This window comes from Cibotium barometz, chromosome 52, assembly GCF_041138505.1.
Source record: "Cibotium barometz isolate CiBa-2024 chromosome 52, ASM4113850v1, whole genome shotgun sequence".
NCBI lineage: Eukaryota > Viridiplantae > Streptophyta > Polypodiopsida > Cyatheales > Cibotiaceae > Cibotium > Cibotium barometz.
Genome location: NC_141097.1, coordinates 2,824,759 through 2,841,723, shown reverse-complemented (window position 1 = coordinate 2,841,723; position 16,965 = coordinate 2,824,759). Strand labels below are relative to the sequence as shown.

Sequence of the window (16,965 nt, the reverse complement as noted above, 5' to 3'; positions counted from 1 at the left end):
CAAAATCTAAAGTCTACTAGGTCAAGGCTAACAACTCAAATTCAACCGTGTCAAACAGGGTCAGTTGAAGGTATAGAAGGGTTAAACTACTCTTTTTGGGTTGAGAGGAAGTTGTTCAGATCACACAGTTAGAGATTTGTAAGGGCCAATCATACAGTTTTTGGGCTGGAGGGTATTTAGCAGAGTCATTAGGGAGTCATATATTGCCAGATTATGAGTTACAAGGCTGGATCATTGTATACTCTAGGGTGCAAGGGTTTTGCAGTGTCTGAGGACATATGAGTGGAAAATTTTGAGTCAGTTGAATTAGCTGAGTTAGGTAGGAGTCATATGATAATCTGAGAGAGGTGCTGACATGTTCAGTGGGGTTCTGAGCCAAGGGATTTGAGGAAAGTCTATGAGTCTCGAGGATTTGAGGAAAGTCTATGAGTCTCGAGGATAAGAATCTGACAGAGGTAGCAACTGCTAGAGCTGAATCAGATTATAGTCAACAACAGATTAGCTGGGGTCAGTTTAGGTTAGTAGGCTATCAGAGGTCAACTCAGGTGTTAAAGTTGAAGATCAAAGTTGTTTAGAGTTAGATCTTACTTAAGGGGACATTTTGAGGGTCAGCTGATCAGGTTGATCAAAGTTGTTTTGAGTCAGATCTGACCTAAGGGGACATTTTAGAGGGTCAGCTCTCAGGTTGAAGAGGGTAATGTCTGGTTGTGTCAGTTTATAGTCAACAACAGATTAGCTGGGGTCAGTTTAGGTTAGTAGGCTATTAGAGGTCAACTCAGGTGTTAAAGTTACAAATCAAAGTTGTTTAGAGTTAGATCTGACTTAAGGGGACATTTTGAGGGTCAACTGATCAGGTTGATCAAAGTTGTTTTGAGTCAGATCTGACCTAAGGGGACATTTTAGAGGGTCAGCTCTCAGGCTGAAGAGGGTAAGCTGTCTAGCTATGTCAGCAAAGATTCAGAGGCTAGCTATAGAGCTGCTCTATGCCTTGGGCTGGGTGTTTTGAGTGGATTGGATGCTATAGAAGCCAATTTCCAGAGTTTGATTTACTCTTCCCATGTTTTGGTGCCCCCAGTGAGGATCGAAGATTTTTTGTTTAAGGCTTTGATCAATAGGTTGGAAATCACTTGAAGAACACCTAAAGACCTAAGGCTAGATCCGGATACCAATTATTCAAAAAGGAGAGAAAGGTGAAGATGTAGACCAATTCCTAAGGAGGATTGAATTGGTAGCCCTTAGCAGCAATAGAGATGAAGATGCTTACACACTAAGAATGGTGGGATTGTTATACCAGCCAGAGGGTGGTATGAAGATGTGGTTACAGAGGGTGATACAAGAGATTGGGATAGGTTGAGGGGAGCTTTGAGAAGGAGATATGGGAAAGTGGACAGCCCATAAGATCTTTGGAGAGAGTTGAGTAGGTTGTATCAAGGGAAGGAAGAAGAAATTAAAGGTTTTATGAATAGATTTGAAGCGGTTTGGAGAAGAATTCTAAGGGTTCTAGGTGCCACTAGACTTTATGAAGAAAGATGGGTTGATAGGATTGTTTCATGGGAGCATTAAAGAGAAAGTGGAGCTGAAGGATCCAAATACTTATGCAGAGGCAAAAAAAATGGCTACAGAGCAATGGAGGAAGAGGAAACAAGAGCTGACAAGGAAGGAAAGAGAAGCAAACATGCATGTAGTGGAGCCTTTCCCTATGGATTTGCATGTGGAATGCTTGTCCCAGAACATAGTGTATAGTGGAAATAGTTTGAAAAGGAGGCCTCGAAATGGCTGGAAGGAGAACTATACATGGAGATATGGGGAGATCCTGGATATCTTCATGACAAAGGAAATGTGCATGGAGAGAATGATAGGAACGCGTGGCAATTTCTTGGTAGGAGAAGGAATGCTTTAGTTTTTCTATGAAAGGGATTTTTGGAGTTGAAAAAAGGGGTTAGAGTTTTGGTTTTTGCAAGGCTTGAGAGAGCCATTGTAGAGAGGGGTGCGAGAGTGTGCAGAGAGAAGAGAAGGAAGCAGTGTGAGAAGATTTGGGCGGCAAGACGAGATTAGAGGATGTGTAACAATGTTAGAGGATCAACAAGGTTACAGAGAGGCCAGCCTAGGGTCCCTGTTTGCACCTTTGTTACAACTTGGTACTACCCAAGTCTTTGTTCTACTATTGGTTTCTATTTGAAGGTGGAGATTTGCAAAGGAAGTTGTAAAGTCCATGAAGTAGGCTAAAGCTGTGGAGGTTCTGTCAGATCTCATGTTTTTCTCTTTTGTTTGAACCTAGGGTCTAAAGGTTGTTAAGATTGATTTGGTTATATCCATTAGGGAAAAACGGAGCTCATTTTGGGGCCCTGTAAGAAATTCACTATTTTTCGATTTATTTCTCTCCTAAAAGATCTCAAAAATAATAAAATATGGAAACGTGGCTCAGAACTGTCAGTAAGGACCACTGAACTGTCAGTTCAGAAAAGAATAAGATAAACTTTTTTCTAACTAACACGATTTTGCATTAAATATCTCCTTAATTTTTTTGTTTCTCGAAGATTCGCATCTCTTTTGACGACGTGTGCAGGCCTCTCATAAAGAATCCATCACTGAACTTAATGATTGTATGGATACCGCCACACTTCCACAATTCATATTACAAAAAGACTATGAGATTGACAAGCCAACTTTGCAACCTCAGAAGCACAAAAATGGCCGATACTAGTGAAGTACAATCTCAGAAGAAGCGATTATATCATCTTCACATCGACTTAGAAGAACAATATGCTCCAACACAAAAAAGACGAAAGGATACGGTGCTAAATGCTCAACAACGGGAAAATATGAGAAGAGAAGGGCTCCAACATATTGACTTATGGTGTGATAGAAGTATATATCCAAAATGTCTAGTACAAAACTCTACACCTCCATTTGTCAATCCAACCACACTATTGAGGTTTGCGGGCGATGGACAAAATGGACTTCTTGGTTATATTTCAGCACAGTCTGCATTTGCAGAAACATATAAAACAATGTACCTACAAGAAAAGGGAGCCAGGATTCAAGAGATAGCTATTCGTGCAAAATTGGAGCAGCAGTTGCAGAATGAAATTGAGGAGCATTCAAAGAGTAAAAAAGAGTTAACAAGATCAAGAAGGAAGAGAACCATGCTTGGAGACAGACAACGAAGTAGGAAGATTAAAAACATTGCAAATTTGAAGGCTGGGACTGGTGGATGCAAGCGAAGAATTCAGGAAGCAAGGTTAGTTTGTAATTTTTTATTTTTTAAACTCAAAAATACTCTCAAATGACTATGTATTTTGTCCATTAATGCAAAACAGGATTGGAAGTGTTGAATAATATAGGCATATTGTGTTGTTACTATATTGTTACTATAGGAAATTATTGGAGCCTGCAAAAGAAAATATGGATCCCAACCTTCTTCCAGTTAAACAAATGAAAGGATTGCTTTCTTGTGGTGTAGCAAAAGGTCTGATTGAAGAAAAAAAATACAAAACAATCAAACGCAATGTTGTAGAGGACTTTATATCCAATAATCAAGTTGATGGTACTACAATCCAAGAGGCTCTTGATGTTAGTGGAGTTAGCAGGAAGGGATATAGTTCGATTTTCCATGCGATATCCTCAACTTTGAGAGATCAAAGGATTAAACGAGTTTTACTGCCAAATCCAGCAACAACAGTGTGGAAGATAAGAGGTCATTTGAATGAAAGTATAGATGAGTTTATTGGACCATATATCCATATTGAAGATATATTTCATGGTGCTAAAGGAACCACTGTGTATGACCCTTGGAACAATATATTTGTAGATCTACAACAACTTCAAAGAAGAATGGTCGAGTTTTATGGAATAACATTTGAAGAGTGCAAAGGCATTTTGAAATTTGTTATCAAACTGGATGAGTGTGAGGTTGTAAAGGAAAAGAAAATGGAAAGGATTACTATCACATTGATGAATGGAGCACTTGATACATCATTGAATGAAGCGAGTTCGAAGTATTTTAGTGTGCAGTCGGAGAAACACATATGGTGGTTGGGCTCATTCCAGGTATGATCATTTTTTATTTCGTACTTGATTTTAGTCAATGTTTTCAAATCTTTTATAGTAAGACTTTTGTTTTGTATAATCACAGGTAAAGACAGAAGACCATGAAACACTAGATTGGGTGTTTCACCACACGGAAATACCAAGAATAATTAAAAGACAGGTGCAAGGAGAGAATCTCCATGTTGCAAGAAAAGGTGATTTTCAAGTAGAGTGGCACATGGCGGGGGATCTTAAAACACTTAAGTGCATGTATAACGTTAGTAAAGGAGGTAACTCAAAGTCTCCTTGTCTTTACTGCAAAGAATCAGCGCAAGTAATGGATTCTAAATGGTGGAAGAGAGCACCTAATAGAGATAAAGTTGACCCTGACTTCAAGGCCATTCTTGACATTCCACTATGTAATGTTCACATATGCACATTGCATGCTCTATGTCGAATTATTGAGAAATTGGTATTTTTGTATATTGGATTTGCTTGGAAACTCCGTCCCGAAAGAAATAGAAAGGATGCTCTTCATGCATTGGAAAAAGTGTTATCCGATATAGGTCTGCATGGAGGTGATGTTCATATCACAAAGGATTTTAAAAAGACTAACAATGGCAAGGAGGTACCAATCAAGCCCTCTATTGGTGGTGTTAAGGCAAGAAGATTCTTGTCTCGACCCAAACACAATAGTAAGCAAGTAAGGCAAGGTAAAACAGTTTCAAGGATTAGTTATGGATTGTGGAAGCAAGTCCATAATGCCGTGAAAGATCATGAGGCAGATGGGGAAGCACGAAATGTGAAGGCAGAGGTGTGGAGGTCTCTTGATCAACTCTTCATGTTCTGTAACAATGTAACATGGACAAAGAGTGATTACAAGAACTTTGAAGAGGCAATAAAACATTTTGGGAAGTCAATGAAAGACGCATGGACAGCCTGCAATATAACTCACTACATGGTAAAGTGATGTCTTCTTCTTTTACTTAAGTGTGATCCTCTTTTCTTTTATAACTTACTATGCATTCTTATGTCTTTGTGAAAACAGCATATCATCTACAACCACCTTCCCTATTTTGTCAAAAAGTATGGATGCCCAGCAATTTGGTCTACCCAAGGCATGGAGAAGTCTCACTACATGGCACGTAATGCATTTTTCAGACACACACAACACTATGGAGGGAGTCAAAAGGCAAATAGTCTGAAGGAAGTCTTCCAATGGTTTTACCGAGGCATTCTACAAAGGCTGCATGCTAAAAGAAAAGTTGCTAGCTCCAAAGTCAAGCTTGCTTTTATTCTAGCCCAAAAGCAAAGACGAAGACAAACTTTGGACAATTCAATGGCAGCAGAGAGACATAGACAGTGGAGGGATTCGAAGATATTTAGAAACCATAAATGGACAAGTAAACATGAATAGCAGTTTGTAACTTATTGGTGTTATGTCCACATGTTTTCAAACTCAATCAATAGATTTTTATTCTGTGGAACAAGTGACTCTTGGGTAATGCCTATATGTTTTGAGACTCCATCAAAAGTAAGTCTTTTGTGAAACATGTGATCTATATTAACAAGCATCAATACATCCATATATTAACACACAAAAAATTCAATCAATACTACTTAATTATGCTAGACATACTGTTGATCCTTACCAATAAAATACTGAGTGTCAAACACTTTTAGAAGCTTTTGAGTGTGGGAAGAGTACTGAAGTGTCGTACGGTGATGGGACAAATGCAAAAGGAGAGAGGGGTATCCTTGTCTTCAGCTATCTCCACGTGTTCTTCTTCTTGGATTGTGTGGCCTGATGCAATCATGGGTGGCTCTCGAAACCTTATGAGCTTGTGTTTTCCATAGCCCTCTAGACATTTGGGCTCCTTAACACCACATGCTAATGCATAAGAAGTGTAAGACAAAAAGTAAGAGGCCCTAGAGGCCTGCTTATTCACATAATCCCCAAATATATCTATGGCAGACAACCTCTCTATTAAAATGATCTTTTCCTTTTGCCATGGAAGATCATGTCCACCTAATACCCTAGACAAACATTTAAAGAAGTAAACAATGGCTTCTCCATTGTTGCTCAACTGCCTATGGTAAATCAAGATCTTAGCACTACCTAGATCATGAATAATCAAATCATCATTTTTTTAGCTATTTTCCAGTAGGCACTAAATTGGTCATAACTTAAGCTCCCAAAGCCAAGAGAGCTTTGTCTTTCCCGTTCCATGTATGCATGCATGTCTTTATGGTGAGTGAGATGGATTTGTCTTCCTCCTATATAAAAAATAAAAATAAATAAAAATAAATAAAAAGATTTAAAAAAACTAACCTTAAAATTTGACCTCATGCACTTGCGGTCGGGACGTCATATAGACACTGCCATAGGGTCTAGGGCACCTTCTAGAGTACCTACGCAGGAAAGTGGAACCCAATCGGTAGGAAATTTGACAGATATTGCTCAAATCTTTTCTGAATCCCAATCTGATACCCTTTCCAAGACAACTAGCTCATTGTCTATGGACAATCTAGGGCCGTCAAATAGTCATCCCTTAGCCCACCATCTCTCCGCCTGTGAGGGCTTGCAATCTCAAAGAAATCCCTAGTGACCCTATCTCCCACTTGCGTCAAAAAGGAAGCTCTAGCATGGTATTTGTACTCCACCCTATGCTCTATGGATCTTGGCTCAGTACGGGCGGCAGCCAACTGACCCTCAATCCATGGGCTATCTGGGGAGCTCTCCTGAAGTTTTTGCTGAAGAGAAGCAAGGCCTTGGTGGATGCTCCTTGCCATCAGGGTGGTTACTTTGGTCTTGTGAAGGGAGGGTGCGTGGGAAAAAAGATGAAGAAGAGGCTGCAACTAATATGCAAGGTGGCTGTCCAACGGTGATGGCCGCCTTCTACCCAATCTCCAAGTCCCGAACAGCCCAAGAGATCTCCAATCAGCACCAAAAAACCAGCAGTCCTGCAAACTCTTCAAATCTCCCGTAAGCTCCAAGGTCTTCAAGAAACAGCCCCACAAGCTCTCCAATTGTCTCCAACCTTCAAGCCACCTGGGGCTCTGATACCATGACGGAATACGCAGCGGATATGAGACAATCTGCTGAGATCGTCCGTACGGACAAGGAACTGATGAGGATCAAAGACTTTGTACAAATCAGTTCAACTTCAACATAATGTTTGTGCTATATTTGATGACTAAATCCTATTACTCCCAAGGCTTGCGAGTCGAAACTCTCTTTTTGAACTTGATTGGACTCTTTTTCTTCCTTATTGGCTTGATGTCGACTTTCTGTTTATCAATGCTTGCCAATCGTGGGACTTCAACCCATATAGTTGCTCAATGCCTCTTTTCTTAATGGTTGTAAAGGCTCCCTTCAATGATATCATGCATCCAGTGGGAGTACGCAAAGTGATGATGGCCTGCTTTACCTGCTTCTCCTCTTTCTTTGATATAATCCATGGTGCAGGCGAAAAACGAACGTACCCACCCTCCTCTCGTGGCCAAGCTTGACGCATACGTCCTGCGACCCGCAAGTCCTCCCGTACGCTAACATTGTCTCGTTTACCAATAACATGTTCCCAAATACCAGATCCCACATTCTTGAAGATGTGCATGGGATCAAGAAGATGGTTGATCTTAAGATGGGTCCAATATGGTAGCCGAAAAAAAATGGAGTACCTACACAAGGGATTGCTCTATGTGATCTTTAATCCAATTAGAGACTACACAAAACAAGATTGAAAAACATTAAAGTCAATATTAGATAAAATGGAAAAAATCCCTCAAAATGGGAATGTATTTAAAAAATATGTTTTGGCCATAACTTGAACATGCAAACTCCAAATTTGTCGAACAAAGTAGATCTAGATTCTACTTTTCAAGCTCTTTCCAATGATATGTCACATGAATATGTTTTGACAAACTTTTGGATGAGTTTACCATACCCCCACTTTTTTCATGGGAATGGGATTTTTCCCACTTTATCTAATATTGACTTATTACTATACCTGTGTTCCCATGCTCCCATGCTCACAAGCCTAATGTGGGTTAGCCTCGTAGTATATGCACATAGCAGAAACCACTCAAGTGCTGGTAGGAAAGTGTCGCAAGACTTTACGAGGTACATCAAAACTCTTCACATCTGTTCTATACCTTGCTTCACCACAAGTGGGACAATGTCGAGCCTCCTTATGCGTCCCACGAAAGAGAATGCAATCATTGACGCATGCATGTATGTGATCATAATCCAATCCTCCAAGAGATGTCACATAGCGCCTCGCTATGTCTCTTGAGGTGGGTAGTCTATTTTCTTTTGGAAGCATGTTTGATAATAGCCTGCATCCAATATCATCAATTAGTCCTAAACCCTGAACCCTAAACCACTAATTCAAATTTGCAAGTTAGAATGCTTACTTCAATAATGCATCAAGACTTGCATTTGCTCCATCCATAAACTGTTTGTATATTGATGAGTAGTTCAAGTGAAGCACGTAAAATAGAGAATGTGCACCCTTCAAAAACCGGTGTCGATGAAGCCTTGTAAAGATGCTCTTGTTCCATATCATCGTCGTCCATACCTTTGGGATCATCCCTAAAAAGATACCGCACCATATCATCAAACACTTCCTCTTCCACAACTTCGTGGGGTGCATTGCTATTGTCATCTCTTTCCCACTCATCTCTGACAATAGATCCCGAAGCTCCAGCATTATCTCGTCGATGCTTTGGGTGCTCTCGCGGCACGTAGGGTACCATGTTAGGGTGTGGTACTGCATCCTGCTTCAATTAGAGTATATATATTTTAACTCCATTAATTTAATTTGGATACCATGAGTCATTTGAATACTATCAATTTACATCTACTCACCTCTAAACCTATTTGATTCCATTCTCCATACATGGAGATGTGATTCAAGGTAATTCGACGCGCTCGTACAATGCATCCTTGACATCGATTACACATACACTTGATCCTTTGTCCCAACCACACATCGCGATTACGATGACGCATTGTCTCATCCTCACCAGAACTGCTTGAGGAGGTTGATGACATCCTATGTACAAAAGAGTAAACACAAAATCATAATCAGTTTTTAATGAAAGTATAAAAATCGCGTGTATAAACGCGGCTACATCCTGAAAATCACGTGTATAAATGCGGCTACATCCTAAAAATGGCGTGTATAAATGCAGCTACATCCTAAAAATGGCGTGTATAAACGCAGCTAAATCCTAAAAATCGCGTGTATAAACGCGTCTATATCCTGAAAATCACGTGTATAAACGCGACTGACTTATTATAAACGCAAAAATACACGCGCGATTACACGCGACGACCTGTCTATACCTAAAAATAACCCGCCTTCTCCAAATAAACATTTTCAAACTAAAGATTTGCTCTCCTTCGTCGCCGCCTCTTCCAACAGAGCACTAAACCTAAGTGCAAGGAGCAGACAAGAAGCACACACGGGTGAAGGAAACCAGCCAAAAAGAAGACTCACTTTTTCACAGGTGAGTCAGTTTGTCCTTTGTCCTGTCTCTTTCCTTCCATTTGTTTATGCTATTGTCTCTTTCCTTTATGCGTTTGTCTCCGTCCTTCTCCTTCTCTAGTTGCCGTCTGATGAACGATTGTGATAGTGGGTGATAGTGGGCTTTTTATTAGGACGATTTGTCGGAGGTCGGTCGCTTTCAAAAAAAAAATTTCACAGGCCGCGTGTAGGAACGCGTGTATATCTACGTGTATCCTGTCTGCACAGACGTTCACGCACATATACATGCGTTTTTGGACGGGTGTATACACGCGACTGTGTTTCACCCATGCTTGCGATCCAGGTTCTTCAGAGAGATGATCCCATCTGCATATGGCTTGCCTTCACAAAATCATATGTGCTAGCTTGCATTTGTGCTTTGATGCAATCATGTATATACTTTTATTTTTGCATATTCTTTATGGATCCAGGTTCTTCATCCGATCCATTTGCATACGGCACTTAGATGATGGAGATGCTAAATCATTTTGGATGCCATCCTGGTCCAGTTGAGCTTACAGAGTACATGTATGCCCATCCCTCTCCTGGATTGCCTGGTATCTATACCCCGCCCCCGAGTATCCAGGTCACTCCACTACCGTCTATGCCTGCAAGTCCGACGAGATGGCATGCAACTTCTCCTCTTCCACGCCCACCAAGGAGACATACCCCATCCCAGACACACTCATGCACACCCTTCCAGGCATCGTCACGTCAGGGCTCACAGCCACCATCACGTACTCCCTCACAGCCACCGTCACGTCAGGGCTCCATTAGGAACTCAATGGAGTCTTTTTGGGCTCTTTTATTTGCCATTGCCTAATGGAGGTGATTAAGAAATAGACAAATAGGGAGATTACATGTGGACTGAAACCAATGGTTTGTAAGAGCCTAGAAGGTAGTGGTCAAACTTAGAATAATAGGCTAAATAGGCTCTTTTTTAATTTTTAAAATCACCTAAAACTCAAAAAATTTATACATATATGAATTTTTCCTCTATTTTTTATAGAAAAGTATAGCTGCAGCCATCATTAAGTAAGGTCTCTAAAGTGATAGAGGCCCAAAAACGAGCTCCCATCATTATCTTGCATTCAATGCACATTCCCCTTCACTTTCCACTATCCCTCTCTCCCATCTTCCCTCCAAAATGCTCTCTCTTCCCCCTTTCTCATAGCAGGGCGTTTTTCACTCTCTAGACTACTTCTTTTAGCTATCTACCTCTTGATCTACCTCTCTCTTCACTCACAAACCTAGATCTATAGCTATGGAAGCTTGATCTGCAACCTCCTCTCAGAAGCTATGGAAGTTTGATCCTCACTTACATTTCCTTACTTCATCCTTCTACCTTGTCCAACCTCCTTTTACAGAGTGTAATAACAGAGCCAAGCTATGGAAGCTTGATCTGCAACCTCGTCTCAGAAGCTATGGAAGTTTGATCCTCACTTACACTTCCTTACTTCATCCTTCTACCTTGTCCAACCTCCTTTTACAGAGTGTAACAGTAGAGCCAAGCTATGGAAGCTTGAGTTGCAAATGCTTTGGCTCTCATAATCTTACTCATTGTCTCCTCTCACCCCCTCTAATATCCTCTTTCAAAGTGCAGTAATAGCACAGGCAAGCTCTTGGAACTTGCTCTACAACTCCTTCTCTTATGTACATCTCCCTAGTCTAAGTTTTTTCCTCACTATTCTATTTTCCTTTGCCATCAAGGTTTATAATCTCCCTAATATATACATCTGATGTCTTCTTCTAAAGCTCGAAGGCCTCCGATCAGTATTCAATCTCTCTCTTGTAGTTGCAGTGGTCAAGATGAGGATGGGAACTGGAACATCAAACAGTACGAGAAGTGGAATTGGATTATGATGCAGCCTAGTACAAGAGGAACCCACAAGGTGTCAAAGCGATATGTTGATATACAAAGTCACCATTGGAAAGGGCGGATATTAGAGCTCAAACAAGATTGTGATGGAAAAAAGCTAGCCAAGGTCCAACATGTTTACAAGGCAACAGAGCTGACACTAGCAAACCATGACCGTCAACGAGTTCCTGCAAATTGTAAGTCATTTCACCACTTTATATTCTTGTTTTTAAATCAATTGTGTGCTAATAATGGTATACTGAGCACTGCTTTGATTGTTCTTGGGTTCCTCTGCGTAGATATTTTTCCCTCAAACTATAGTGAGTGGGAGCCTATGGATGCAATTTCAGGAACCTTTGAAGCATACCATGTGGAGCTTGGTAGTTTAATCTTTAGAGGGTGTCTAGCTGCACAACTTCTTGCACGAAACATCTTCTTCTATGAGGATACATATGTGGTTCCCATGACAGCAAATGGTACTGGAAAATTAGTTCCAGAACCTACACCAACTCACATCTATTGAATGGCCAATTCCAGACAATGCTTCAGTGGCCATGGCTTGTTTGCAGATCGAAAGCAAGGTGCAAAATGCTATGAAGTGCACATATGGATCTCACAAAGCAACCATAACCTGCTTCATACCTCTACACCTCTTTGTGTACTTGTTCCGTACAAGTGACACACATCGCACCCCAACTTTATGGATTGCAAAGGGGGAGAGAGCTCTCACTTGTTTCTTATCACCTGCATGGGATAAAAAAGTTATTCAACACAATAGAGACACCATCAGATGCGGAGTAATAGTTGAGAAGGTTGTGATGCGCCACCATATTACCAAGCAACAGTTGTCCATTGCATTTCCTTACAGGCGATGGAAGCTTACAAATGGAGAATGGGAGGCGTTAGACTCTGACACAACCTCTACAGAACAGGGTGTGCTACATATATCCATGCAAGGTGGGAATGTAGAAGATGTTGCTAAACAATGTAGATGTACTATATTGCAAGGACCCAAAACAAGAAAAAGAACATATTCAATAGCTAATGTCTGAAAGCACAACATAGCAAAGCATCATTAAACACCAAAAGAAGAGTGGGCATACCTCTATCTAGATCCCACAAGCTCCACATATCCATAGGCAGAGTGATGCATGACAATAACCCGATGCCAAATCTCAAGAGCAGATACACAACAATATCGCTCAATCCACCCTACATCAAACCCTAAAAGTAAAGCACTTAATTATAATTTGATTCTTTGGATAACACCAAGGTTTCCCATGCAACAAGCAAAAAAGATCAATCATACCTCCATTGGATGCCATAATGAGTAGCCACCCATGATTAGAAAGCAAAGAAGCTTCCCCACTGATATCCCATATTGCACGTGCTATCTATGATCATATCCCATGTAGGTTGAGGCAAAGAATCATAAAGAAATCCATCGGAGGGGAAAGATCAAGAAAAATAAAATCTACAGCCCAACCAATAGGTTTCCCCTTCCTCACACACTCTCTACCTTGAGGCCGATATCTCATGATGTGCTCAAAAATCTCAGTATACATGGGATTCTTCTTGTTGCCTAAGAAATCTACCCCTATGGCAATGTTATCACCAACAATGGCTATACACTTATGCTTCATCCCAACAGGCAATGAATCCATGCTATGCTTAGGAACATCAACAAAGGATTGCTTCTTCTCTTAGAAAGCACTCGGTGAGTGTTGTCGCACCCCCTTCCAAATACAAACAACGAAAGAGTCACCTCATTTCAATCAACTACACTAAACCTATATAATTAAGGAGCATATGAGATGGAATGGCGTCTTACCAGGAAAAGAACTATCATCCTCTGAATGAATAGGCTCCCTATCCTCAAAAAGGTCAGGCTCCTCAACTTGATGTCGATGTTTCTCCATGACCCATCTCAAAACCAACACATAGGCCTATTGTCAATACATATCATTTTATCAATTTGTATAATAAAAAAAACACAATGATCCTACTATGCAAGTCTGCAGATGTGCCCCTCCTACCAACCTCCTTCTTGAATTGTGCGCTTCTCCTTTTCTCACTCTAGTACTTCACCACCATCCATATGAATCCACCATGGACACTTATCTAACTCCCAATTTGAAAGGAAATGCATGTAAGGATGATACATCGTGGTAGCCTCATTAGTGATCGACAACCACTGCCTTGCCCTTAGTGGTAGAGCAACAATGTGTCCCTTCTCTTTGAAAAAGAGTAGAAACCAGTGTAATTTCAAACACATGCTACCAAGAGTAACTTAGAATACAACCAACAAGCACAGGGCTACCTGCAGAGCAGCAGGAAACCACTCTAGAATAGTATACCTGTACACCAGTCTTTGAGCAACCGTTCTAAATCAAGTCAAGATTTTTTAGAGTTTTGAGATCATCTCCCTTCTCGTTTCCCTCTACATGCCTGCCCATATGAAACAAGAACTTTCTTTTCTCAATCCTTAACTCCTCGTAGTAATCAAGGAAAGGGCACTCGTAAGTAACTACAATTCCACCAAGCATGTTGATGAAATCCTTAAGCACATCTTGAACTCTCAAGAATATCTCCTCCAACACAACCTCACTTTGAAGCCAACTACAAAATGACAACATTTCCAATATTACATGAGATTTTTTTTTAATGTACTCATTATGTGTTCTTTGCAACATGAAAAATTACTTAAAATAGAGAGAAAGAAAGAGGCTTACTTACTGTAGTAGTGGTCCCCTCTTGGAAGAGAAAACATGGATTTAGTAGCCTTGTTTGCTTCAAATAGAGACAACCAATATAATTTTGTCTCATTGGAAATATCACACAATGCAAGAAAGTTTAGCTTCTCCAATGTGGCAAAGCTTTCACCCCACCACTTCAGTGCCAAGACTCTCTTCCACCACTCTTCCCCAAGGGAGGGATCAATGATAAAAATAGTTTTAAAAAACCAAAAACAAGATGTTAGAGCAGTAAAAAGAGCAGGGCATATTATTGAAAGATATGATTTACAAGTTGTCACACTTCAACCATACTTTAATCAATTAAAAAAAAGTAAGGATTCTCAATTTTAAACAACAAGGAAAAAGGTAAGGACTAACAAGTTGATTCTTTGTATGCATGAGAGCAGCACAATCTCGCTAACTCATGAAGGATCAATAATGGTGGACAACACTTGGACATGCTTGTCTCTTTTGTTAGTAAATCTTTCCCATATTGCCTCCATCCATGCCATTACTCTGTGGTTGCCCTCCCATACATAAAGCATACACCTGGCAAGCATCTTAAGATTAGGTCGTGTTGCTATCTCTCCCTCAAAGTCCCTGTTCATGGCATGCCATATTGAATCCCAGCTTGCCATAATGTCCTCACTAACTAAAGCTTCACCTCTGTCACATGTCAACACTGAGACAATGAAGACACCTTTCTTTAGCACATAACCCTCTTTCCCAAAAGCAATCTTCAAACTAGAAATATCATCTCTCAAACCTCTTACTTTAGCATATGAAATCATCTAACAAAGTGAAATTGGAGGACATTTGAAGCAACTCACTATTCTGACCTTCTTGAGGATGTCTTCACCTTAGAATTGGGAAATGATACTCTCATCCATGACTATATCATCTTTTAACACCTCTAGACGTAAGACATAAGGCACAATTTGTAATCTTGCCTCTTGCTTATTCAAATGCTCCTCTTCTTTGTTGTTCTCTGTAACCTCATCATCTCCTATGCCCACATCAACTCTTTCATTATTTTTAGATCCTTCCACGTTATCCTCCACAGAGACTTTGAAATTAAATCTTGCTTGCTTGGTCTTGGCCCTCGTCTACCCCTTCTATCTCTCCCTCTCCTTGAAGACTCGGCAACACATTTGCTACAAAAAAAAACATCATGGTAATCTAATCAATTAGCAAAATAGAGAGAGTTTAATGTCATCAAAATGCAAAAGGAGAGGGTTCCCATGGTACGTTAATTTTATTCATTTTCACCAAACCAATCAAAATGCTAGATAAAGAGGCTTTAATTTCAAACAAATGCAAAAAAAGGTGGACCCTTTGATATTGGCCAAATTAAATTTCACCAAAATACACAGCATAATTCCATCAAATATACAAAAAGGAGAGTTTTACTCTAAAACAACAAGTCATGAAAAACGACAATAAAATCGTAAAAATGACAACTCAAATTCATTTTGCATAAAAAAAGGACTACTTTTTAGAGATTGTTTGAAAAAAAAACTTTTTTGGTAGGTGTGCTTTAAAAAATTAATAAATATTGCTACATTTTAGAATGGATTTGATCACTTAAGTCAAGAGAGCTCTCAGAAAAAGACTTGATTTGGGACAAACCAAAACCTTCACATTCCATGAAAACTTGAGTACAAAAAACATTTCAATAATTGCAGAAAACAAATTCTTCTCTTGCAACTAATAGAGATCTTTAACCTTTTGCTTCAATATCTCTACGGTTACCTTGTGCAAGTGACCATATTTTTTTAAATCAAACCCATACACAAGGATTTCTACATCCTCTAGATTGAGCATGTCTATGCGGTGACAACTCCCTACTTTCTTCCCCTTTCTGCTTTGTTTCAGCATCTCAGGATTGTACTTGCCTTTTAATGGATCTTCTCAAATTGTCTGATACCAATGCACTTCCACAACATTCAATACATCCTTCTCTTTGAAAACCTTTGTGCCCTTTGCAAGCCAAAATGAATTATCATTTTCATCGTTGGTAGCCAGAATCGTGATCATTGTGCCCACAATTAACTCATTTACATTTCCTTCCCACATTTCTCTCTTATTGTTGACGCTTTGTGCTCTTCCTAGGACCAACATACATTTCCCTTGTCTCTCCATGAACAAGAGATAATAACTCTAGTGAAATTGGCACATCGCTTACACACACCAACAGCTACAACATTGTCACTCCTTTCACTAAGGCCACTCTCGTGCCACACAAATGTATGTTATAGCTGAAATGTGTCTTCCCTCAACTCTTCAAGCAACTTCTCCCACTTTGTAAAAAAGCTCTCCCACCATGCTAGAGAGATCGCTAGAAAATACACATGTGCAGCATGTATTGTCTCCTTGATCTCATTCAAGCATTGCAAAAAATCAACAGAGTGATTTTCTTTCTAAGATTTTTGTGTCTCGCTCATTGTAGAGATAAGCATGTACTTTGCTCGTTTAATTTCACAACAAGGAACAAATAGTAAGAACTTCAAACCCTTCACTGGCAAGCCAATCTTTAGAATTTGAGTATTTTTTAGACCACATGAGAGTATGTTCCTCCCCTTTCTTGATTCTAACTTGATGCTGAAAACTATGATCATTGAGTTGTGTACATGATGGCATGTTAGTGTCCTCGCTGGTTACAAAGAATCTAAAATCATATGTTTCTTCCATGCTTTTGATGGAGGGCTTGGGAACATATGCATCCTCTAACAAGGTGCAAATCTATGGAAGGTCAAATGCACTTTTCTTTGCCAATTTGATCAAGAACCTACTAAACATCTGGTCAATCTAG

The 16,965-nt window shown here is 39.9% G+C and overlaps 1 pseudogene; it reads right to left on the bottom strand.

The window, feature by feature from the left end:
- Positions 1-16,236: 16,236 nt before the first annotated feature.
- Positions 16,237-16,952, bottom strand: LOC147608682 (uncharacterized; annotated as a pseudogene).
- Positions 16,953-16,965: the final 13 nt, after the last annotated feature.